Source organism: Hyperolius riggenbachi, chromosome 5 (assembly GCF_040937935.1).
Source record: "Hyperolius riggenbachi isolate aHypRig1 chromosome 5, aHypRig1.pri, whole genome shotgun sequence".
Classification (NCBI taxonomy): domain Eukaryota; kingdom Metazoa; phylum Chordata; class Amphibia; order Anura; family Hyperoliidae; genus Hyperolius; species Hyperolius riggenbachi.
In genome coordinates, this window is record NC_090650.1 from 212127694 (window position 1) to 212153695 (window position 26002).

General features: G+C 44.3%; 1 long non-coding RNA gene across 2 annotated transcripts; it reads right to left on the reverse strand.

Moving 5' to 3' along the window:
* Positions 1-1655: 1655 nt before the first annotated feature.
* LOC137517569 (uncharacterized) lies at positions 1656-24829 on the reverse strand. 2 transcript variants are annotated; one of them, XR_011020573.1, is made up of 3 exons: positions 24728-24829; positions 16653-16718; positions 1656-2118 (listed from the first exon to the last, which is right to left on the reverse strand). It is a non-coding gene; the product is annotated as an uncharacterized lncRNA (long non-coding RNA). The 2 variants fall into 2 exon arrangements; XR_011020572.1 differs by lacking the exon at positions 24728-24829 and adding an exon at positions 19904-19966.
* Positions 24830-26002: the final 1173 nt, after the last annotated feature.

Here is a 26002-nt window from a genome sequence, read left to right on the forward strand (position 1 = left end):
TTAGCAAGGCTGTGCATGCAACAAAAGTGTCAGAAAAAAAATGTACAGGTTGAGCTCTGAAAAGAGCTGTTGCTGGGTACTTTAAAAGCAATATTAATCAGTCAGGAACAAGCAAAGCAGCCTAGAACTGAACTAATCTGTCCCTAAGAGAAAAAGTCTGCAGCAGCTGTCCCTTTCCTCTCTCTAGCAGGCACACGAGTGACTGTAATGGCCGCCGGAGGCTGCCTTATATAAGGGGGGTGGGGCTCCAGGGCTTACTGTAGCCAGAATGGCTACAATGTGCCTGCTGACTGTGATGCAGAGGGTCAAAGTTGACCCTCATAGTGCATTATGGGGTGAATCGAACTTCCGGAAAAGTTCGCCTGGCGCAGGCGAACGCGAACCCCCAATGTTCGTCTGGAACCGTTCGCCGGCGAACCGTTCGGTACACCTCTACACAGCATAAGCTATGTATTTTAAAGGTAACCTAAATTGGAACAAAAAAAAGTTTCACTTACCTCAGACTTCTACCAGCCCCCTGCAGCCGCCATGTGCCCGCACCATCATGGATCGATCCTCCAGTCCCCTTCAGCCACTAAGTTTTGTTCTTGCTGAATCAAGAACGAAACTTAGTGGCTGCTGAATGTGGAAGGCCATTGGCCACTGCTCCTGCACGGCCTTGGCACTCTCAATCAAGCTCCCGCCCCTGTAAGTGTCCTGCGCATGAGCATAACGAGAAAATCTCGCACTGCACATGTGCAGGACGCTCCCAGCGATGGGGGCATGATCAAGGACTTGCGCAGCCAGAGCCGTGCAGATGCAGTTGCCACCGACGGCCAGTTGGCAAGACCGAAACTTAGTGGGCATGGGCACAGGGCGACTGCGGGTGGCCCCAGGTAAGTGAAACTCTTTTTTTTTTTGGTTTCAGTTTAGGTTCCCTAAGGACTAACTTGGTAAATAATGAACAGTATAAAAACTGATAAGATGCAGGGCATACAGAAGTGGATGCACCTTTTCATATCACAGCAGACCACTACACCTAGAGCTGTCATCATCCAGCTTGCAGTAGTCTGCCTCCCATTTAAAGTGCAGTAAGGTTGCACCTTGTGTTGAACAAGTGTCCTTTTGTTTACAAAGTGCAACTTAATTCATGCAATATGAAACTCTTCTAATCCTCCTACATCTATCATTTACTCCAAGACACACAAAGAATATGCATAACAAAGCTTGGGGGGGTGTAGTATTTAAAGTGTTTCCCGTCATTATAGTAGACAGAACAAATTCATTGCTCGGCCTGGGGCTCTGAATGGTCTTAATCCAACCCTGCTATGTATACTGTTGCAGAATCAATAAGGGTCATTTCTGGGACCCTCAACAGCAACACCTTATGCTGTAAGGGATACTTTGCTTTTCAAGAGACAGGCAGCCTATTGGGCCAATCAGAGAGTGGGGATCACGTCCTTTGAAGTAATTGGACCCAAGGGCTTAGGCCGGGAGGTGAAGGAGACAGGCGGCACCTTTATACTGTCCTATATTGCTGACCCATACACACGTGCAACTTTCTCGGGGCTCCCATTGCATGGGCCCCGTATGTAAGTTTTGCTTTTCTGCTATTTTTTAGGCTGTTTTTATTATGAAAACTCTATATTAAACAGTTTACACTTAGAGTTGCTGTTTGTTTGTTTTTTATGATGTTTACTGATATCCATTCGTGAGATGAATCATTGCTGAATTGGTGCATCCTGGACGGACTGTTGTTTCCTGATGTTCTACCAAAGCGTTGATACAACCTTATAATGTGGGTTGTCACCAGCTGGTAAGCCTCTTTCCTTTTTCTGGGTATCCATGATGACCCAATATTTGGAGATTTGCCTGCTCTTATTCTTTGTTGAAGGCTCATCTTCTGTTTTTGGATCCTGCGCTGATTCTATATAATTTACCTGTTTGTGAACTCTGGACATTGTTCTTCTCTCAGCAGCGGCCACTTTGTTTCCTTGGCACTGATACACATATGCATACAAGGCACACCACCAAGTATTAAGTCATGTTTTGCTTTAGGATCAAATGATTCATTCAAGGAAATGCAAATCGATGTATAACTTTTTTTTTCAGGCTTTTTGGTTGATAATTTGTCTCTCTCTGTTAAAATGAAAGTAATATAGAAATTACAAACTGTCCTTTCTTTGCAAGTGGACAAACTTTTAAATTTTGCAGGATATCAAATAATTATTTCCCACTTGTATTAAGCCCCACTGTCTGGCAGCACAAAGCAATGATGATTAACAGTTAAAAGAAGTTAGGGCTGCAGAATGTCATTTGCCCTCAAATCAGTGAAGATAGACAGTTAAAAGTAGTTAAGGGCCCTTTTCCATTGTAAAGTGATGCGAATGCGGCTATCTCATCGCATCGCATCACTTCCGCTGCTGGCCCTGTCACTTCCACATCAGGTAATGGGGAAGTGTATGGAGGGGATGGCGGGTGGATGCGGCTGTGCGAGAATCTACAGCATGCTGTAGATTCTGAGATCGCTCCACACCATTCCGCATGCAATGCATGCCATGTAAACTGTTCCATTGCCATGCATTGGTTTCAGGACACCCGCGGTGCAATGCGGCTATGTAGCCGCATTGCACTGCTTCTAATGGAAACAGGTCCTTAATCACTTAAGTACCAGCGGTCTCTGCGCCCTTAAGGACCAGAGACCACTGGTACAAAGACAATGGAATCCCGACGAATCGCCGTGCATACCCGATGCAATCGTCGTCACCACCACACGCCGGGATCCTGCTGGACAGCCACTCTGCTGTCTCTGTGACGGCAGAGTCATGTGAGCCAGTCAGGAGCTGCTTTCATTGGCTCCTGACCGTGTCTATCAATGTAAGCCAATGGGAGAAAATTGGCTCCTGACCGACTCACATGGCTCTGCCGTCATAGAGACAGGCAGAGCCAGTGAACTGCGGCGAGAGACATTAGGTTTGAGCCGCGCAATCGGCGAGGAGCGACGGAAACGGCGGATGCGCGCTGCAGACGGTGATTGAAATCTACGCCCTGCCAGCCAGGAGCCCACCAAAACAGGGCGTAGATTTCAATCACCTTGGTACATAATTAGTTAAGCTACAATGTGCATAATCACAACAGTGTTCCTCAATGATTGCTCTACATGCTGCACTTGATAATAATCTAGTACTGCAATAATCACCACTGACAGGCCGCATAAAAGCAATGATTATAATAGTCACTGCTATTCAGTTAAGCTATACACTATTTCAACCCTGACTAAACAATCTGGCTTGTACTGATTTATAATATCCTGCAAGTACAATAACAATCAGCCCAACACAGAAGTAGGGCTGGTGCACACGAGAGCGGTTCTAAAGCGGTTTTTAAAATGCTTGCAGGGGAAAAACCGCTTGGCTAATGAAGTGAACGGGATGGTGCACACCAGAGCAGTTCGTTTTTTCCACAAACACAAAATTTGGGGGATGCAGCATTTTTTAGATTTCAGAGGTGTTTTTGCCTCAATGTTAAAGTATAGGAAAGTGGAAAACTGCTCTGAAAAACCCTAGATCAGAGCGGATTTCCAGACATTTTTGTTACAGAAGCTGTTCAGTAACAGCTTTACTGTAACAATATTTGTAATCTGCTACACAAAAACGCTCCAAAAAAATGCTAGGCATGTTTACAAAACATGCCTAGAATCGCTCTAAAATTTGCTTCAAAAACCTCTAGTGTTTTGCAGATCTGCTACAGGTTTTTTGGTGTGCACTGGGCCGTAGACATCACTTTTCAAGTCTAAACCCCTGTGTATTCCCTGTGAGAATGATCTTCTAGTAGCTAGTTATATATGTTCTCAGTAGCAACACTTCTGACTAGCTAGGTACTATATAACTGTATGATGGATGCTGGAAGTGAAGCAGGAAATTTGGGCACCCGTTAACGGCAGAAGATTGGGCACCACATAGGCGCCCATAGAAAATATTAGTAAAAGTGTAAAATTTGGGCACTCACGGCACCAGACATTTTTCATTTTTTGCATGGTGGAATGCGACGGGGGGGGTCAATGCAGGTTAGGCATTGGCGGGGAGGGTTTTAAGATTAGGCATGGGGGGGAGTCATAAAGTTAGGCGTGAGTGATGTCTTTAGGTTTAGGAATAGAGGGGGTGGGCAGTTAAGGTTAGGCAGAGAGGTGGAGTCTTTAAGGCTAGGTGTGGAGGGTGGAGTCGGTATAATTTACCAATATTTTACTATCATAATTGCCAATTTTAAACTGTAGAATCTTGGTAAATATACCGATATTCTACTTGACAAAATTAGGCTGGAAGGTCACAGATCTGAGTGAGGTATTGACCAGGTGATCTAAATGTTCAAAAGGTTGCCAGCCACTTCCATGATTGCTGCTAAAGCCCTTTATTGTATTATTATTATTATTGTATTATACACAATTGAAAAACAAATTGTCCATGAATATTGTTGTTATTTCATTCTGACTTATAATAACATAAAGTGACTGACTTCCAAGATGAATTTGCCTTTATCTTAAAGCAGAAAAGCAACACTACTGTGAAGGGCTAACTAAAGACATTGAGCAACAACTCTTCTGAGCAGAGGCATCAGAGACTCCTTTTATATTTTAAGTAGATTGTATTTTGTAGCAGTGTCTATATTTGGTATATACCATTGTCTGTATTATTACAGTATATACCCAGCATTTGTTTCTTACTTTGTACAGCACCATAGAAGACGTTGGGGCATTATAAATCAATAATAATAATGATAATACTTAGAGGAGCAGGATGCAGGTACAGTTGTTGGAGGAGTAGAGTGAGTTATTGTGAGTTAGTGTGACTAATGCTACAAACACTTGTTGTTATGTAATTCTTTAATAATAATGCTAACACTAACCTTTGAGACACAAAAGAAAAAAACAGACACCCTTCATAACTGAGTGGTCTCTGGGATTACAAATGTATGCACACCAAAAGGTGTAGTTTATATTTATTGTCAACAATGCTTACACAAAGTTGTACTGGCAAACAGTACAGTAAGTCACACAGCACAAAGCATTGATTATGATGATGAACTGTTAAACGTAGTTAAGATGGCTAAAATGTTAAGACATACACCAATTCTTTTTAAAGGGATACTGTAGGGGGGTCGGGGGAAAATGAGCTGAACTTACCCGGGGCTTCTAATGGTCCCCCACAGACATCCTGTGTTGGCGCAGCCACTCACCGATGCTCCGGCCCCGCCTCCAGTTCACTTCTGGAATTTCTGACTTTAAAGTCAGAAAACCACTGCGCCTGCACGCCCGTGTCCTCGCTCCCGCTGATGTCACCAGGAGTGTACTGCGCAGACACAGACCATACTGGGCCTGCGCTGTGCGCTCTTGATGACATCAACGGGATCGAGGACACGGCAACGTAGGCGCAGTGGTTTTCTGACTTTAAAGTCAGAAATTCCAGAAGTGAACTGGAGGCAGGGCCGGAGCATCGGTGAGTGGCTGCGCCAACACAGGATGTCTGCGGGGGACCGTTAGAAGCCCCGGGTAAGTTCAACTCATTTTCCCCTGACCCCCCTACAGTATCCCTTTAATGTCTTGTCTTATATTTTGCCATTACAATATAAGCCCTACAGGCCCCACAGAGAAATGTCAATGATGATCAGTGGTTTACAACACAGAACTACACTAATATTTCTAACCATGCCTGACACAGACTCTGCCAGTGTTAAGTTTTAAAATCCTTTAAATGCTGTACAACAAGGTCTCCGCAGAAGCTCAGATCATTTACTGTAGTTTCCATCAATAACTGCTCTAACGTACTACCTAACAATTTCCTCAGCATCTCTGATGTAAAATGTCCATAACTAAGCCCTGGGGGTGCAAAAATGTTGAAATCTTATTCTTCCCGTGACTCAACTAACTGTGGATGTTCCAACTGTGGTCCATCGTCTTATTTATATTGATGGGTGTAAAATAGCATTCAGTAGTATGCCTGCCACCAAATATGGTTTCTTGAGTTTCGAGCATGCCTGCTGCTTATTGGTTGCTGCTATTGCCTAGGAATAATAGGATAGCCCATCACATTTTCCAGAAAACAGTGTTATTTGGCCTAGTCATGAATTAGTAATTGGAACCAGCAATGGAGTGAGTGAGTCTCGAGGACTCCATTCCCCTGTCAGTGCTCTACTGAGTGAGGTACCAGTATAGGTGAAAGGCCAAAGGCCACTATATTACTTAAAGAAATAGACTTTCTAAAAGTCAAGAAGGAGGAGCAATGTACCTGACTTTTTTCCAGAATGAATTTCCTGTAGTTCCTTCTGTTCTACTAATGAGCCCATTCTACTACATATAAGAGGATCCCAGGACTTGAGCTCATTCAGTAGTTTTTTATTTTATTTATTTTCTTAATTTTTTTAAGCATTGAAAGATTAGGATTTGTGATGTTTTTATTACAGTCTACATCCCCATTGTATAGACAAACAAGTAACTAGGAGACAGTGGCCCTTATTCAATTCACTATTTCTCCTAAGATTTCCCCTAGGAGATTTTTCATCTTCTGTTAAATGACTGTTATTTCATAACTTTTTGGCAATTTGCATTGCAAAAAGTACCAAGAAGGAGGTCAAACAGTGTTGTCAAAATTATTCTATTTCCATGCTTGCTGGTGGCTTAAAAGGCGTTTTATTGATAAAGTGTGAAAACATCACCTAGGAGAAAACTTAGGAGAAAAAGGTGAATTGAATAACGGCCATAGATATTAAAATCCCCACGATAAATGAGAAGTCAGAGGCAGAAAATATTGTAACTGTAAGTGGAATATCATTACTGAGTGAACTAATCCTTTTGTACAATGATCTGGAAACAGTAGGTACACAACATGTAATTTAGCACACTCCTCAGACATCTTTCTTCAGAAGTATCTTAAAACCTCCCATCTATTATGTGCACTCTTGTGCTTCAAACTCTTTTAAATGTTTCACCATACCAACTAGTCAACCACAAGTGTTTCAGACTGCTAAAAGAGCCTTTTGAAGCCACACCATGTAAACATGCCATTGGATGTTACACAAACAGAGAAACTTTGAAGCATAATACTTCTCCTAAGGTGCAGAATGTTAATAATTGATTGGGGAGGAGGGTTGAGGGTCAGACCTAGGCTATCTGGCATAACAACAAAGCCATTTCCTGCCATATGTGAAAAGGTGAGAACAAGTGAAGTGATTTGACAAATATCCAGCTATTGGATTGAACTAGTAGAGAGGACGTCGAGGACAATTCTTTCCTTGTTGCAGCTGATGTATCAACAAGCTTTGACATGCTTAAAGAATATGTCATCACCTTAAAATTTCAGTTGAATATACAATGAGGTACGATACAATTACTGAACACACTGCACAGAAGTGACAGAAAGATAATCTTAATTCAATATGTAATTGATTCTTTTGGTATTAGATATAAGAAATAATTTCATATGCAGTTCATGTAATAAAACTGCATGTGATCTCTGTTAGTTAAAGCCTTCCAATTATTTTTAATAATTTAGTAAGCTATGTGTGGTCCTGTTCAGTTCAAACTAAAAAGCCAATATCTTATGAACATACCTCAGGCCCCTTTCACACTGGTGCATTGCACTATCCTGTTTTAATGCAGGGTAACAATACACCAATGAAAGTCTATGGAGCATTTCATACCTGGCATGGTACGATGCGCTGGAAGTCCTCAATTTGCCGCTCGGGTGATGCTGGAGCATCTGCGCATTGGTGTCCAGCATGCACTGTGACATGCGGCAATCGGAAGTCATGTAAGTTTATGGTTCCCAATTCCCACATATTTTAAACAGGGGTGCTCGGATACCCCTTTTCAAAATCCGAATTGATCCGGATCCGGATACCCAGATATTCGCATCCGAATCGGATATCCGCATCCGAACGTTCTGTGATCCGCGTTCATGCGGATATCCGAACGCATTATCTGTGGATATCTGACCTATTCGGATATCCGCATAGAAAACAGGAAGTGGCCTCTACATTGCTTTTAAAACATTTTATTTTAGGGTAAATGATGCATGTAGCATCATTATTTTTTAAAGGGGAAAACTAATTGATGATGTGGGGACAAAAAATTCCCCCCCCCCCCCAAAAAAAAAATGGACAGTCAATTATTAACATCAGGAGTCTAGGTTCCAGGATTCAGGAAGCGATCGTACTGCCAGTTGGGGCCTCCCCACAACTGGGCCAGCACAGACACCTCCCAAAAAATTACACAGCAATTGTGTTTAGATAGGTCGCCATGGCACTTGGTGGTACCATGGCTCAGTAAAAAAAAATTTAACCAGGTTTCTGGAGCCTGGAGGTTGTGGTGGTAAAGGGTGGTAAGGCAGGCATAGTGATTTCCAGCCACTTCATTTTTCCCTCTTCCCAACAACAGGGGCCAGGAATTCACCAACCACCCAAGCCTGATTTATTTTCAGGAAAGTCAGTCTGTCCACAGACTGGGTGAACAGACAAGAGCGCTTCTCAGTCACCACGCCACCGGCCGCACTGAAGCACCTTTCTGACAGCACGCTGGAAGGGGGGCAAGCAAGGACTTCCAGGGTGTACTGCGCCAGCTCGCTCCAAATCCCCAGGTGCTTGACCCAGTAATCCAAGGGGTCCACAGGGGTTTCGCTGTCAAGCCCGCTGTAGGACCCCATGTTGTCTGCCACCATCCGGGTCAGGTGCTGGTTCTGGCTTTGATAGCCACATGCTGCTGCAGGCACCTCCTCAGTCAGCAGCTGTACCGGCGTACAGGTTGCAGCTTCACCTGGTACACGTTACAAGGCACAAACTTGCTGTCCACTGAGGGCAGATCAAAAAAATGCCAGATTGGGGATTGTAATTTGCCCTTACGCCCTGAATGGACTGCTGCTGCTTTCTATCTGCCTGCGGTGGTTGGGCCTGCGGTGGTTGGGGCCTGGGGTTAAGTGGTGCGGCTGGTGGTATCGGCAGAAGATGAAGTAGCAAGCTGTGAGTCCCACATTCCATGCCCACTGCTGCTCCTGCCAATGTCAGAGATGCTGATCCTCTGTGCCAGACCCACCGATGTATCCTCCTCCTCAGACTCAGAGCCAACATCCTCCTCCTGTGGTTGGTAGTCATGGTCCTGCAAGATGTCATCATCAGACTCCCACTCCTCAAACAATTGCTGGGATGTTGATGACCTCCAAACTCCTCTTCTGCGAACACCACAGGCAAGGAATCCTCCCAAACAATAACTGTCAACATCTGTGACTCCTCCGCAAACCTCATTGTGGCCAGAATGTCAGTGGTAGCCCTCATTGCGCTCTCTGACTCTGGACTACAGAGCGTGCTGATTGAGCTTAGGCTGCCCGCTGGGGTCGACATGATCACCGACGAGTCCCCATGCGCTGCTGGGCGGCTGCTGCTGCTCCTGCGAATAGGAGTGGTGGTGGGGGTGGAGGTGTGTGTTGTAGAGGTGGTGGTGGCCTGCTCGTCATCCACCATCAGCTGCATCACAGGCTCGGCGTCTTTCTCCTCCAATTTGCGGCGCTGTCCCTGCTGAAAAATGGCCGCACACGCTACTGCGCATCTGCAGCGTGACTCCCCCTATCAACTGGGCGCCCAGTGCGTCCACGGCCAGTGGCTAGCGGCGGAATGGACACTGGTACGACAGAACTGCTGGCAGTGTATGATGATGATGTCACCAGATGGATGTGGGGTACTTGCACTTTATTTAAATCGGGGTAATTGGTGTTGGACTTGAATGTATCTGCAAGGAGTGATAGACAGCAGAGTAGAATTCATTGTGTACACTGACGGATGGTCTGTCACACACACTGGGCTTGATTCACAAAGCGGTGCAAACTGTTTAGCACGGGTGTGCTAAACAGTTAGCACGTGAAGTGCTTTTCGCAGACTTTTGCGCGTGCAAAGTGCCGCGATTCGCGGCAGCAAATTGCCCGCGCAAAAGTCCGTGATCGTGCGAATTGCAGCACTTTGCAGTAATCTGACACACAGACAAATTATTTATTCCTTCACCCCTCCCTCCCTCTGCCAGCCAATCAGCATGATCAGCAGCCTATGACAGCCGATCATCGTCGAGACTCAGGAGGGGACAGCCGTGTCACACGGTTGTCCCCAGTACAGCGCTGCTGTAGATCACATCGCTGTACCCAGTATTTAGATGGCTAACATCTTCCATCTAACAGCTTCCGAGCGGCGATCGCCGCTGGGAGACTGAAGCCTCTGCTCTGCCTACCAAGCAGGAGATGCACATGCAGCCTGCGCGCGATCTCCTACAAACTGCCGCTGAAGCCACGCCCATCTGCTCGACGCGGTCGGCAAGTAGTTAAGCTGTATCATTGAGTAGGTATCATTTTCTAAGGGTTCTCTGGGCCGTGGGAGCCTAAACTAATGCCTGACCATCACCAATCATGGAATTTTTGGTATTTCTTTAAAATCATTGTTTGCCTTTTCACCTTTACATACATACATTTTACTGAATTTCTGGGTGTGTTTCCTCCATTTATTTAACTCTGTATGTTGTGGTGAAAGCAGATATCATTACAAACAGTTAAGTGTCATAAATGTTTGTAAGCATACATTTACTACACTTTTATAATGGTATAACAGTTTGTATACTTACAAAATATCTTTGTTTCTATAGTAACTACTGGTTGGTATCTTGTGCAACAGTATGTCAGTAAAAGCTGTATGTCTCCCTCCATCCTCTTTCCATATACTTTTGGAACAGGCTATATTTTATCAATGAAGGGGGTAACAACAGGGCCGGCCCGCCCATGAGGCGGGGTGAGGCGGGTTCCTCAGGTGGCAGGAAGTGGAGGGGCGGCACTAGATGACGTGGCTGTGATAGCGGGGGGAGCCAGAGCCACGGTGAGGGCAGCCCGACCTCTCCCTCCCTCTCCCCGGGCCGCCCTCCATGCTCCCCCCTCGGACTGCAGGCAGCAGAGTTAGCGCGCAGGGAAGCGCTGCTGTACACAGCTGTTACTCACCTCCCTGGATCCGATCGCCGCTCCCGCCCTGCTGGTCTCCTCTCTGCCTAGCCGGCTGATACACACGCGGCTGCTTCCTGTGTAAACAGGAAGCAGCGTGTGTATCAGCAGCGGCTACATTGCAGAGAGGAGACTAGCAGGGCGGGAGCGGCGATCGGATCCAGGGAGGTGAGTAACAGCTGTGTACAGCAGCGCTTCTCTGCGCGCTAACTCTGCTGCCTGCAGTCCGAGGGGGGAGCATGGAGAGCGGCCCGGGGAGAGGGAGGGAGAGGTCGGGCTGCCCTCCCCGCGGCTCCGGCTCCCCCCTCCGCCATTATGAGGGGGCACCTACCTACTTAACCTATACTGGGCAAGCTACCTATCTATCCTATACTGGGGGCACCTACCTAATCTAACCCGTTTTGGGGGCAGCTACCTATCTATCCTATACTGGGGGGCATTTACCTAATCTAACCTGTACTGGGGGCAGCTACCTATCTATCCTATACTGGGGGGCACCTACCTAATCTAACCTATACTGGGGGCCAGCTACCTATCTATCTTATGCTGGGGGGCAGCTACCTATCTAACCTATACTGGGGGGCAGCTACCTATCTAACCTATACTGGGGGGCAGCTACCTATCTAATCTATACTGGGGGGCAACTACCTATCTAACCTATGCTGGGAGGCAGCTACCTATCTATCCTATACTGGGGGGCAGCTACCTATCTAACCTATACTGGGGGGCAGCTACCTATCTAACCTATACTGGGGGCAGCTACCTATCTATCCTATACTGGGGGGCACCTACCTAATCTAACCTGTACTGGGGGCAGCTACCTATCTATCCTATACTGGGGGGCACCTACCTAATCTAACCTGTACTGGGGGGCAGCTACCTATCTAACCTATACTGGGGGCAGCTACCTATCTATCCTATACTGGGGGGCACCTACCTAATCTAACCTGTACTGGGGGCAGCTACCTATCTAACCTATACTGGGGGGCAGCTACCTATCTAACCTATACTGGGGGGCAGCTACCTATCTAACCTATGCTGGGGGCAGCTACCTATCTAATCTATACTGGGGGCACCTACCTAATCTAACCTGTACTGGGGACACCTACCTAATCTAACATATACTGAAGGGCAGCGACCTAATCTAACCTATACTGGGGAGAAGCTACCTATCTAACCTATACTGGGGGCACTTATCTAACCTGTATTGGGGGCACCTACCTACCTAGCTAGCCTATACAGGTGGCAACTATACTGGCTACCTATACTGGAGGCACCTACCTAACTAACCTATACTGGGGGTACCTACCTATCTAACCTATGCTGGGGGCAACTATACTGGCTACCTATATTGGAGGCACCTACCTAGCTAACCTGTACTGGGGGCACCTACTTATCTAACTTATACCGGGGGGGGGCGCCTGCCTATCTAACATACTGGGGGCAACTATACTGGCTACCTATACTAGAGGCAACTACCTGGCTAACCTATACTGGGGGCAACTTTACTGGCTCACCCATGCCTGGCCACCTATACTCGGGGGGGACCTATAGCTGGCTACCTATACCGGGGGGGGGGGCGCAATTTTTACACCCTCGCCCTGGGTGCATTTTAGCCTAGAAACTGCACTGTTGCCGCCGGCCTCCGAGTCCGACTCCGAGCTCTGCAGCCTCTCCTGTCTCCTCCAAGGCTGCACGCTGGTGACGCTGCCTAGTGCCTAAGCCTGCTGATTTGATGGCGGCGGCTGCCGCCCGCTCTGCTGCCCTGGCTGCGGCTGATTGTCACGGTCAGTCACTGAGCAGCGAGCGCCGCCGACGTGACCGTGACGATGATGATGATGAGGCTGGCTGGCTGCCACCGGCCGCCGCTCACTGGCCCAGCGCGAGATCCCTCAGATCCGAGATGGAGCATGCCCGCCGCAGACCGCAGCCGTCTGTCCCCTGCCAGTGCAGGATGCATGCTGGATGCAGATGCCCGCACTTCGCCGCCGCCAGACCCGGAGGGAGACCCAATCCCTGGTGAGTCAGTCACTCACTTTGCTGCGTCACTCAGGCTTTCCTTCACGGACACGGTCGGTTGTGTGGGGGATGTAATGTTATGTAGAAATATTGGGGGGGGGGGGGGCGCCTTTACGATCTTTGCCTCAGGCAGCAGAAAGTCCAGGACCGGCCCTGGGTAACAAGATTTAATCCCAGCAATAGCATGGTGATATAAGCATGTAGCAAAGTTACATAAAGGAAAAAAACAGCTATGTGCTGTGGTGCTCTTGGTTTATCTATAGCAGGGTTCACCCTTATTAAAACTTGTGTACAAATCTGCACATTTGCAACAATTTGTTGGCTGCAGATTTAATGTACTTCAATGCCTTCCCATTGTACTTTTTAGTTGCATGTGAAACTGTGTGTGCAAATTCTCTGTTTTTAAAATTCAGACAGCATGTCTGCTTTTTTCATGTGTGATTCATGTTTCAATGCAAGTCTATGGGAATGCAGAAAAAATGCGTATTACAGAAAAATAGTGCATGGGAATTAGTTAATTAGCTGTATTGTTCATTTAAATTAGCTTCATCTGTACTCATGCAAAATTGACATTGTGATTTTTTTGCATACAAACCATTTAACATTTGAAAATTCACATATGAAAGTTCGTAAAATTATTAAAAAAATTACAAAAGCTGAATCGTGCATAAGAAAAAATGCAAGCTTTTTCTGCAATGATATGTGTGAACCCTCCTTTAGGACTGGGACTCACTAGGGAATTTTTGGCAGTATTTTGGGATCACTGGCAATCACAGGCAAATCCCAAAAACACTTTGCCAATGCATCTAAATGGGGCTGAACCAACTAGTGCGATAACGGTTAGAGTTGAGCGCAATCACAGGACATGCAGCATTTTGAATGCGTTTGCGCTCAATGCTGTGTATAGTAGTGCTGCAAAATCACTTGGAAAGGCAATTTTGCAGCCATTTGGGGGCTGAGCAATTAGAATTTCAAATAAACTTAATTATACTTACCAGGTGTCCGGATGTCCAGCTTCTGTCCGTAGCCCCGCTGCATAGCAGAAGAGGTCACAGGGGCTTTTCTGATTGGCCCTAGAGAAGTGCCTATGACTTCTTCCTTTTGGGGGCAGGGCTACAAATGGAAGCCGGACATCAGGACACCTGGTGAGTATAATAAAGTTTTCAAAAACAAAAGTGAATTGCTAATAGCTGTACAGTTTACTGTGCAGTGTTTTTAATCGCCCGGAACACAAACCCAATTGCCCTATGAATTGCTGCACACAACGCGGGATTTTAAAGCACTGCAGCACTTCCTAGTGGGTCTCAGCACTAAGGGCGGGTTTCCACTAGAGCCAAGCATCTGCCTTCAAGACAAACAATGCCACTTGTGCAGCGTGATTAATAATAATAATAATAATACGAACATTTGTATAGCGCTTTTCTACTGTTGGACTCAAAGCGCTCAAGAGCTGCAGCCACTGGGACGCGCTCAAGAGGCCACCCTGCAGTGTTAGGGAGTCTTGCCTTTAACTCCTTACTGAATAGGTACTTGACCTAGCCAGGATTCGAACCCTGGTCTCCCATGTCAAAGGCAGAGCCCTTAACCAGTACACTCTCCAGCCACCATGCAGTTAAATCCCTTTAGCCATGCCATGGACAGCTATGGGGATTCAACAGTGTTTTACAAAATTCTGAAGCAGTGCTTTAGGTTTCCTTTTTACTGCATGCACATTCGGAAGCTGATTTCAATTCTGGATTTGTGAGCGGGAAATCACATGGTATCAACCCTAGTGGATATGTGGCTTTACTTTTGATATGCATGCCTTCATTGTTGCTTGCTGTGAGTACATATCACTGACTATGATTAGCAATAAATAATACTTTTTTACTTTAAAATTTTAAATTCTCTCTTTTAACTATAGCTTTATTTATGTATTAACGGTAAACTCTTAACCACTTGAGGACCATGGTTTTAAACCCCCCTAGTGACCAGGCTATTTTTTACAATTTAGGCCACTGCAGCTTTAAGAGCTAGCTGCAGGGTCGTACAACTCAGCACACAAGTGATTCCCCATCCCCCCTTTTCTGCCCACCAACAGAGCTTTCAGTTGGTGGGCTATGATTGCTCCCACATTGTTTATTTTTTTAAATAAATATTTATTGCTTTATTTTTATAATAAATGTCCCTAGTTTTTTTTATTTTTTATTCCTCCCTCCCCCGTCAGCCAATCAGCGCGATCGGCTGTCTTAGGCTTCAGCCTATGACAGCGGATCGCTTCCTTGCCATCCAGAGGGACAGCTGTGTCACACCGCTGTCCCCAGTACAGCTCTGCCATAGATTGCAGTACTGTACAGAGTAAATAGATGGTGGTTTCGCCGTCTAACAGTCTCCTAGCGGCGATCGCCGCTGGGAGACTGATGTCGGAGCGAAGATGCGCATCATTCGAGCGGAGATGCGCGTGCATCGGCGACGTACGCAATCTCCTGCAAAACCTCACCCCACTTCACACCAATTGGTGTGGAGTGGTACTGAGGCTGCTGACACATTCACGCCAATTGGCGTTACATGGATGGCAAGAGGTTAAAAAATGTTATAATGATTTATAACAAATGACATCTAACAACAACAATGCAATTGGTTGAAAAACATAGACACACAAGAGACCCAAACTTTGTATAAGGAGTAGGGATGCTCACTCGGATTCAGCGGAAATAACATTTATGCATTTCCAATTGGAAATCGGCATTTACGAACAGAAATCGGATTTCTGCGGAAATAACACAGCACCGCAACTTAGTTATTTTAGCCCAATCACAGAACTCGGAAGCACTGGACTAATCAGTGAATGCAGAGTACACTCGGAAATATTTGACTATGAGAATGAGAATGCAGAAAATTACTAAAAAAAAAAAAAAAGACTCATCAGAAATCAGAGATTCTCAGAATCGGTAATTGGCATTGACGTAAATCGGAATCTCCACAGAATTGGAAATCAGCGGTTCCGACCATCCCTAATAAGGAGGTACTTATTTTCAGATATATTGCACATCCCTATAACTCCTATATAACACATTCTTCTGTATTTAAGATCAGCTGTTATTTTGTGGTGAGAATTTGCTGTAAATATTTACTAACACAGTTCCTACTTGTATTTGGCCATCTGCATTCTGTTGTATTCTACTGATACAAACTACTTATTGAGACAATTGTCAGCAGGGGGAGCAGCATGTGGATTGTTATTTGAAACAACTAAAATGAATACGCAGGAGATATTGAAAATGGCTTTGGAAGTGAAAGTGACACAAGAGACATGTATTCCCGAGAGGAATTGTTGTCAGGTATGTCTTCATATTAGAAGATAACTCTGTTTCCCATGTCAAAAATACTGGATGAAGTATTTGCAGCTCACAGTATAATATAAGCCTACATTTATCTCACCTTGCAGAAGAGCCTTCATTACACAACAATGTTCATTCTATTAAAATTGTCTTGGCATAGTTCTTTAAAAAGTAAAGATTTAATAATAGAACACGCTCTGTTTATTCCTATTGTTCATATGTAAATTACACAAGGCCCCTCTATGTTAACTAGCACTACAATACCTCTGTAAGTAGCACTGACTATGTGCATGCACACAGAATAATGCTTCAAGCTTTGTACCTTCGCTTCAGAAATAATAAAGGACGGACGTGGAAGTTAATATATCCTGGCCCATTGTTGTAGAACCTGTTGGGAATACACAAAGGTAGCTTACTTTTGTGAATAAATCAAATTGTCACATTAATATTACAAAGTGACTAGACAAATTTCAATTAAAATTGAATTTCAATGGAAATCTGATATATCTTTTACTCTGTGATTTTTTTTTTAAAAAGCATGCCTACAAGCAGTTATTCAGAATCATGAATAAATAGAGCAGTTATACCTAAGGAAGGATGGCGGGATCAAGAGAGCTAGGTCACATTTTATTTGAGATTGTGTCTTTTTTAATTATTATTCATATACAGGCTTTTATCAACAAGAGCTTTATCTTTGTAGACTTACAAGGTCTTCAAAAAAGATCAAAACCACAAGTTTTTTTTTTGTTTGTTTTGTCATGGGCCTGAAATTACCTACTGAAATGATAAGTATAATTTCACCTGATGTCCGCCCATATCCTGCAGGTAGTCCTCAGTCACACATAATATTTTTCAAAGGACAAAATTGTGGGATGAACTCACTACATCATGGTGCTGATTGCTAGGCAAGGAAGAAATGGGTGACAATAACCAAACAATATTAACAGCTCTGAGTATATTTAAATCTCATTTACTTTAAGTCCAAGGCACAAATAGGAAACCATTTATATAACAACTCTGTCCTAGTTAAGGGCACTTTTGAATTTCATATATCACCACATTGCACTGCAGACACACATGCTGGATCCGGCCTTCTTAAAGTTCATCAGTGTGTAATCATTAATCCATGGAACAAAACTAGTTTAAAAGGAAACTAAGTGGTGGGTCTTACATTCAATAAGGAGCTGAACGAATAGTTCAGATTTTTATTCAATAATTGCACAAGACTACGCATTTCTCAACTCAACTCAGGTCAATAAAAAGTGCCTTCAATGACAAAATATAAACTCATTACACTTCCGTATCTACAATCTGAATCTACATCCTACTATATTATCTCTAAATCATAACGGCACCATTTCATTGTAAAGAAAAACAAGCTAGATCCTCCCATAACACTATGATGTAAATACAGAATAGATGGTAAATACATACCCAAATATCGGTGTGTTAGTATATGTAAATTAATTATATCTAAATTGGTTAACTACCTTCTATAGTATGATGAGGTATGAGGTATAAGAATGTATATTCAGACCATATAGGACAAAATTAATACTCACTGTCTATTTACATGTGATATCAGGTTTTTGTGCATAATAAAACACACACATGCACATATGTATGTGTAAATAAATATACCATAAATAATACATAATATAATAATATACAGTAGTAATTCCTGTATAACAATTTACAGTATATTCTGGTGTAAAAGACTACTTTTTAACCCTTAAAAATCTTCTGAAAAGTGGGGGGTCGTCTTATATGCCGGGTGTCATTGATGCCATTTGCGAGCTCTGAGAGTCGGAGAAGGAGGTAAATAGGATACAAGGGCGGACCAGAAGTGTGAAAGAGGCACAGCACAACAGGAAGAGCTGACCAAACCACTTTAAGAGAGGTAGAGCTGACCAATCTACTTATGGAGATGGAGAGTTGACCAATCCAGTCAGTCAATCACCTGTATACTGTTATATACTGGGTAACACATACAGTTCAGCACCAGTATCTGTTCATACATAGCACCAGTATATGATTTTTTGGGTGTGCGTTGGAAGAGGGGTAGTCTTATACGGCAAGTATATCCCAAACTCTATATTTTAACTGGAAAAGTTGGGGGTCGTCTTATACGCCCAGTCGTCTTATACGCCGGAATATACGCTAATAGTATAGTAATATAAAATCAACAAAAGATTTGGGTGTGTCTGTATAAGTCGTTTTCGAGGAGATAAAAGGAGGGGGTACATAAACAGACATATATACCATCTAAAACACACATTGGTCAAAAGTGGATGAACACTGGATAATATAAATGCATATCAGAAAAATAGGCTAGTACATGTCAGTTGTGCTCCATAGGGCCCAAGCTCTGCATACACAAGGCCATGTAAGCTGGACCAGCTGTAGCAGTGCTAATGTCAGTAAATCGCAAAATATACAATTGTTTAAAGAAAAAAACACTTACTATTGTCCAACATTGTTATTATTATTGACTTATAAAGCGCCAACATATTTCTGTACACACAGTATAACAAGCTCTGTGTGCCTATGGCCGCCTGCCATCATTCAGAGCTTTAAAAAGCATTCTCAATTATCGGGCACCTATTTCTAGGGTAGTAAGGTGGCATTTCACATCATTGCATTGTAAGTGCAATGACACTATAGGCCATATTCTTTTGCTGAACTCGCCAGTGCTAAGCACTGGCGAGTTCTTAACTTAGGCGATGGGGGCATCGCCTAATCTAATTAAACTTTAGACCCCCCCCAGGTGGAAAATAACTCGCTTGGGCGATATAATCGCCCAGCGAGTTCTTACCACGGAATCCAATTACCCTTATCATGTCTCCGGGAAGCGATGCTTCCCGGTAGACATGAGCGTTAGCTTAGACCTGCAAAAAGCAGGTCTAAGCTAGCTAACGCACGTCGTCCCCGCAGCATCTGGGGGTCTCCTTTAATAAGGAGACCCCCAGAGCTCCCCGTCGGGTCGCCGCACAGTTTAGAAGCCCCCGCGCAGCTCTGCAAAGGCTCCCCTGTCATACGTACCGCCGTCGATCACCAGACGTCTCTCGCCGCAAAATCCATCACGTAATTACAGTGTATCTAACACTGTAATTACTGTCCGCATAGAAGGAGCCCGGGCAAAGCATCTTGCAATCTGCAGCCGAGCTCCCTATTGGTCCGCTGTCTGAACCAATAAAATGGCTCAGGCTTTCGCCTGAGTAATGCTCCCTAACGATCGGCCATCGCGCGAAGGATATGGGCAATAAGATTTGCCGGTAATCCTCGCGCGATGGCAAGGTGATAAGTAGCTCGCATCTGCAAGCTACTTATCACCTTGAATAGTATATGGCCCTATGTGGTTTAAAGCACAATATTGAAAAGTATCACGCCATTGAGCTATAAACTGGACATCAAGGAGGCGCCTCATGTGATGTCATGGCATAATACATGCTATGACGCTATATTAACCACTTGAGGACCGTGGGCTTTAACCCCCTTAAAGAGAACCTGTACTGAGTAAAAATATTTAAAATAAACACATGAGGTAACTTCAAATGAACATTCCATAGTTACCTTGCCATCCGTTCCTCTCAGAAGCTCACCATTTTCTTCTGACAATAATCCCATCCAGTTCTGACAATATTTTGTCAGATCTGAAATATATCAGTTGCTGTCAGTAAAATATCAGTTGCTGTCAGTTATAGCTGAGAGGAAAACGGATGTACCAGGTAATGTCCATGTTTCCCTATGGCTCAAATGGGCGATGTTACAGTTTAGCTGTGTGCTGACCAGAAAGCTGTTATGGGTAATGGCTATTTTCAAAATGGAGGACAGAAAATTCCCTTGATCATAGTGGACAAATAGGACGCGGGACAGGAGAAAGACACTGAGAAGTAGACTACATGGAAGGTAAGTATGACTTGTGTATGCTTATTTTGACTTTTATTTTCAGTACAGGTTTTCTTTAAGGACCAGGCACTTTTTTTCCATTCAGACCACTGCAGCTTTCACGGTATATTGCTCGCTCATACAACCTACCACCTAAATGAATTTTGGCTCCTTTTCTTGTCACTAATAAAGCTTTCTTTTGGTGCTATTTGATTGCTGCTGCAATTTTTACTTTTTATTATATTCATCAAAAAAGACATGAATTTTGTCAAAAAATGATTTTTTTTAACTTTCTGTGCTGACATTTTTCAAATAAAGTAAAATTTCTGTATACACGCAGCGCGAAAAATGTGGACAAACATATTTTTGATTAAAAAAAACCCATTCAGCCTATATTTATTGGTTTGGGTAAAAGTTATAGCGTTTACAAACTATGGTGCAAAAAGTGAATTTTCCCATTTTCCAGCATCTCTGCCTTTTCTGACCACCTGACATGTTTCATGAGGGGCTAGAATTCCAGGATAGTATAAATACCCCCCAAATGACCCCATTTTGGAAAGAAGACATCCCAAAGTATTCACTGAGAGGCATAGTGAGTTCATAGAAGATATTATTTTTTGTCACAAGTAAGCGGAAAATGACACTTTGTGACAAAAAAAAAGTTTCCATTTCTTCTAACTTGCGACAAAAAAAATGAAATCTGCCACGGACTCACTATGCTCCTCTCTGAATACCTTGAAGTGTCTACTTTCCAAAATGGGGTCATTTGTGGGGTGTGTTTACTGTTCTGACATTTTGGGGGTGCTAAATTGTAAGCACCCCTGTAAAGCCTAAAGGTACTCATTGGACTTTGGGCCCCTTAGCGTACTTAGGGTGTAAAAAAGTGCCACACATGTGGTACCGCCGTACTCAGGAGAAGTAGTATAATGTGTTTTGGGGTGTATTTTTACACATACCTATGCTGTGTGGGAGAAATATCTCTGTAAATGACAATTGTTTGATTTTTTTTACACACAATTGTCCATTTACAGAGAGATTTCTCCCACCCAGCATGGGTATGTGTAAAAATACACCCCAAAACACATTATACTACTTCTCCTGAGTACGGCGGTACTACATGTGTGACACTTTTTTGCAGCCTAGGTGCGCTAAGGGGCCCAACGTCCTAATCACAGGTCATTTTGAGGCATGTGTTTTCTAGACTACTCCTCACGGTTTAGGGCCCCTAAAATGCCAGCGCAGTATAGGAACCCCACAAGTGACCCCATTTTAGAAAGAAGACACCCCAAGGTATTCCGTTAGGTGTATGGCGAGTTCATAGAAGATTTTATTTTTTGTCACAAGTTAGTGAAAAATGACACTTTGCAAAAAAAAAAACAATAAAAATCAATTTCCGCTAACTTTTGACAAAAAATAAAATCTTCTATGAACTTGTCATACACCTAACAGAATACCTTGGGGTGTATTCTTTTCTAAAATGGGGTCACTTGTGGGGCTCCAAAAACGTGAGTAGTCTGGAAACCAAATGTCTCCAAATGACTGTTCAGGGGTATAAGCATCTGCAAGTTTTGATGACAGGTGGTCTATGAGGGGGCGAATTTTGTGGAACCGGTCATAAGCAGGGTGGCCTTTTAGATGACAGGTTGTATTGGGCCTAGGAGTGCTAGGGGGGGTGACAGGAGGTGATTGATGGGTGTCTCAGGGGGTGGTTAGAGGGGGAAATAGATGCAATCAATGCACTGGGGAGGTGATCGGAAGGGGGTCTGAGGGGGATCTGAGGGTTTGGCCGAGTGATCAAGAGCCCACACGAGGCAAATTAGGGCCTGATCTGATGAGTAGGTGTGCTAGGGGGTGACAGGAGGTGATTGATGGGTGCCTCAAGGTGTGATTAGAGGGGGAATAGATGCAAGCAATGCACTGGCCAGGTGATCAGGGCTGGGATCTGAGGGCGTTCTGAGAGTGTGGGCGGGTGATTGAGTGCCCTAGGGGCAGATAGGAGTCTAATCTGATAGGTAGCAGTGACAGGGAGTGATTGATGGGTAATTAGTGGGTGTTTAGGGTAGAGAACAGATGTAAACACTGCACTTGGGAGGTGATCGGACGTCGGATCTGCGGGCGATCTATTGGTGTGGGTGGGTGATCAGATTGCCCGCAAGGGGCAGGTTAGGGGCTGATTGATGGGTGGCAGTGACAGGGGGTGATTGATGGGTGATTGACAGGTGATCAGTGGGTTATTACAGGGAAGAACAGATGTAAATATTGCACTGGCGAATTGATAAGGGGGGGGTCTGAGGGCAATCTGAGCGTGTAGGCGGGTGATTGGGTGCCCGCAAGGGGCAGATTAGGGTCTGATCTGATAGGTAACAGTAACAGGTGGTGATAGGGGGTGATTGATGGGTAATTAGTGGGTGTTTAGGGTAGAGAACAGATGTAAACACTGCACTTGGGAGGTGATCTGACGTCGGATCTGCGGGCGATCTATTGGTGTGGGTGGGTGATCAGATTGCCCGCAAGGGGCAGGTTAGGGGCTGATTGATGGGTGGCAGTGACAGGGGGTGATTGATGGGTGATTGATGGGTGATTGACAGGTGATTGATAGGTGATTGACAGGTGATTGACAGGTGATCAGGGGGATAGATGCATACAGTACACAGGGGGGGAGGTTCGGGGGGGGGGGTCTGGGGAGAATCTGAGGGGTGGGGGTGATAAGGAGGGAGCAGGGAGCAGTTTAGGGGATTAAAAAAAATAGCGTTGACAGATAGTGACAGGGAGTGATTGATGGGTGATTAGGGGGGTGATTGGGTGCAAACAGTGGTCTGGGGGGTGGGCAGGGGGGGGTCTGAGGGGTGCTGTGGGCGATCAGGTGGCAGGGGGGGGAAATCAGTGGGCTTGGGTGCAGACTAGGGTGGCTGCAGCCTGCCCTGGTGGTCCCTCGGACACTGGGACCACCAGGGCAGGAGGCAGCCTGTATAATACACTTTGTATACATTACAAAGTGTATTATACACTTTGTATGCGGCGATCCGGGTGCTAGTAACCCGCCGGCGCTTCCGAACGGCCGGCGGGTTACAGCGCGAGGTGGGCGGAGCCAGTCCCCGGTGGCCGATTGCGTCACGAATGACGCGATCGCGCCGCCCATGCCCCTACAAGGGAAGTGGACCCCGCAAGGACCGCCGCATGCACAGAGGCGGCGGTCCTTGCGGGGTCTACTTCCCGGCCGCCTCTGTGCATTGGGCGGTCGGGAAGTGGTTAAGGTCCATCGTGCAAGAAAAGGTTTGAATGGCAATACCTGGTTCCCACCCTTCTCTCTGCTCTCTGCCTGCCTGGATAAAATTTTATCTCTTTTCGCAGTGTGTAACAGAGAGGAGTGACAGGAGAACTGCTGCAGCCTCTCTTATTATGTCTGTTTGCTAAAATCCTTATTTCAGATGTCTGTCTGCCTGCCTGGATTATATCACATCTCTTTTCAGTGGTTTTAGGCTGGGAACAGGACATGGGGTTGGAGTTGTTACATCAATATTCCAGCATCCTTTGCACCTATGGTTTGAAAAAAAAATCACCCTGGTCCAATTTCACACCAGGGGCGGGGATTTCAAGACCATATACGGAATAAGGACCTTTTCGGGGAGAAAATCACAATTTATTTTGTGTAATTTTAAATATTTTTAAAGCAAACTGTAATTTATAATGTAGGTACTCTTTAAAGGGGTTCTTCCACGAATGAGGAAAAAAATAAAAAGTGCTTTATGCATAAACTATTAAACATCTTTCTAAAATTGTGTAAAAAGTTTTTTTTTTAAATGAATGGTTTCATCAGTACAACATGTAATGTAAACAGTAATGTATGAAGGACTGGGAGGCTAATCCATTTGTTGTTTTACTTTCTTTTCACAAACATAACTCCTGCCTAAGTAGTTTTAAGTGGTATAACCCACTTATAACCCACAAATAAATGAATCAAATCAAATTGAATCGAATCTGACAAAGAATCATATGGATGTGTAGATGGGACTGATTCATTCAGCTTATGACTCTTTTTCACAAACGAGTCTCTGCACGGCCTCTGGTTGCCTAGCAACAATGTAAACACATTCAGCAGCTCAGCAGAGCTCAGTCTAGGACTAACGGTGATTCCTGCTAGAAGTGGGTTATACCACTGAAAACGACTTAGGCAGGAGTTATATGTGTGAAAAGAAAGTAAAAAAACACCACCCCTAACAAATGGATTAGCCTCCCAGCCGTCATCCGGCACTATTTACATTACATGTTGTATTGATGAAACCATTCATTTTTTTTAAAAAAAACTTTTTACACTATTTTAGAAGGATGTTTAATAGTTTATGCTTAACCCACTTTTTTTTTCCTCATTCAGGAAAGAACCCCTTTAAAGGGTTCTATGGTGAAACATTTTAAAATTTAAAATATGTGCAAGCATAGACAAATAAGAATTTTGTTTTTTTCCAGGGTAAAATGAGCCATAAATTATTCTCCTATGTTGCTGTCACTTACAGTAGGTAGTAGAAATCTGACAGAAGCGACAGGTTTTGGACTAGTCCATCTCTTCATAGGGAATTCTCAGCAAGGTTTTTATTCTTTACAAAGATATTCCCTAATGATTCTGGCCAGCTTCCCTGCTCTCTACACAGTTTTTTTGGCAGTTGGACAGAGCAACTGCTATTCACTAAGTGCCTTTGAAAATAAATAAATCCCTGAAAATTCCCTTATGAAGAGATGGACTAGTCCAAAACCTGTCACTTCTGTCCGATTTCTACTACCTACTGTAAGTGACAGCAACATAGGAGAAAAGTAATTTATGGCTCATTTTACTCAGGAACAAACTTACTTCTTATTTGTATGTTTGCACATATTTCAAATTTTACAATTTTTCGCTGTAGTGCCTCTTTAAGCTCATATGTGAGAATTATATAGCTTGCTTAATAATGAAAAAGGTAGCGAATAAAAGTTTTATAATAAATAATAAAAGTTTTACAACAAAAATCTAACTTTTATCACCAGATTTTCTAATAGTCATATTGACATTAAGAATAAACTTAAAGTGAACCTTAAGCCAGAAAAAAAAATGAGTTTTACTCACCTGGGGCTTCTACCAGCCCCCTGCAGCAGTCCTGTGCCTTCACAGCCACTCACTAATCCTCTGGTCCCCCACTGCCAGCTAGTTTCGTTTTTTGCCGACAGGCCCGTCAGGACTGGCCACACGTATCTTTTTCCGCATTCCCAACTGTAATTAGCACTATTGCGGACCGCAACGCGTACAAAGATACGCGATATGCGCCAACGCGTATTTTTGTACGCGTTGCGGTCGGCAATAGCACTAATTACAGTCGGGAATGCGGAAAAAGATACGCGTGGGCAGGCTTGATGGGCCTGTCGGCAAAAACGAAACTAGCTGGCGGCGGGGGACCAGAGGATTAGTGAGTGGCTGCGAGGGCACAGGACTGCTGCAGGGGGCTGGTGGAAGCCCCAGGTGAGTAAAACTCATTTTTTTTCTGGCTTAGGGTTCACTTAAAGAATAAATGGCCCTTTCTAATGAATGATCCTCTATTGAAGTCTTCCATCACCAGAGAATCTAGGGGTTTGTTCCAGAAAGTAAAACCTCCTAAGATCGGCACCCAGCCAATTATGCAGTAATATCTCAACTAGTGAAACACTTGCTGCTGCAGGCTTATTTAGATGCCTTAAATCCAGATGCTTATGCTGCCCTAAGATTTTCCAAGAAAGAAACACCTCCCAGTCCATGACTACTGGAGAAAGTTTTGCTCTTGA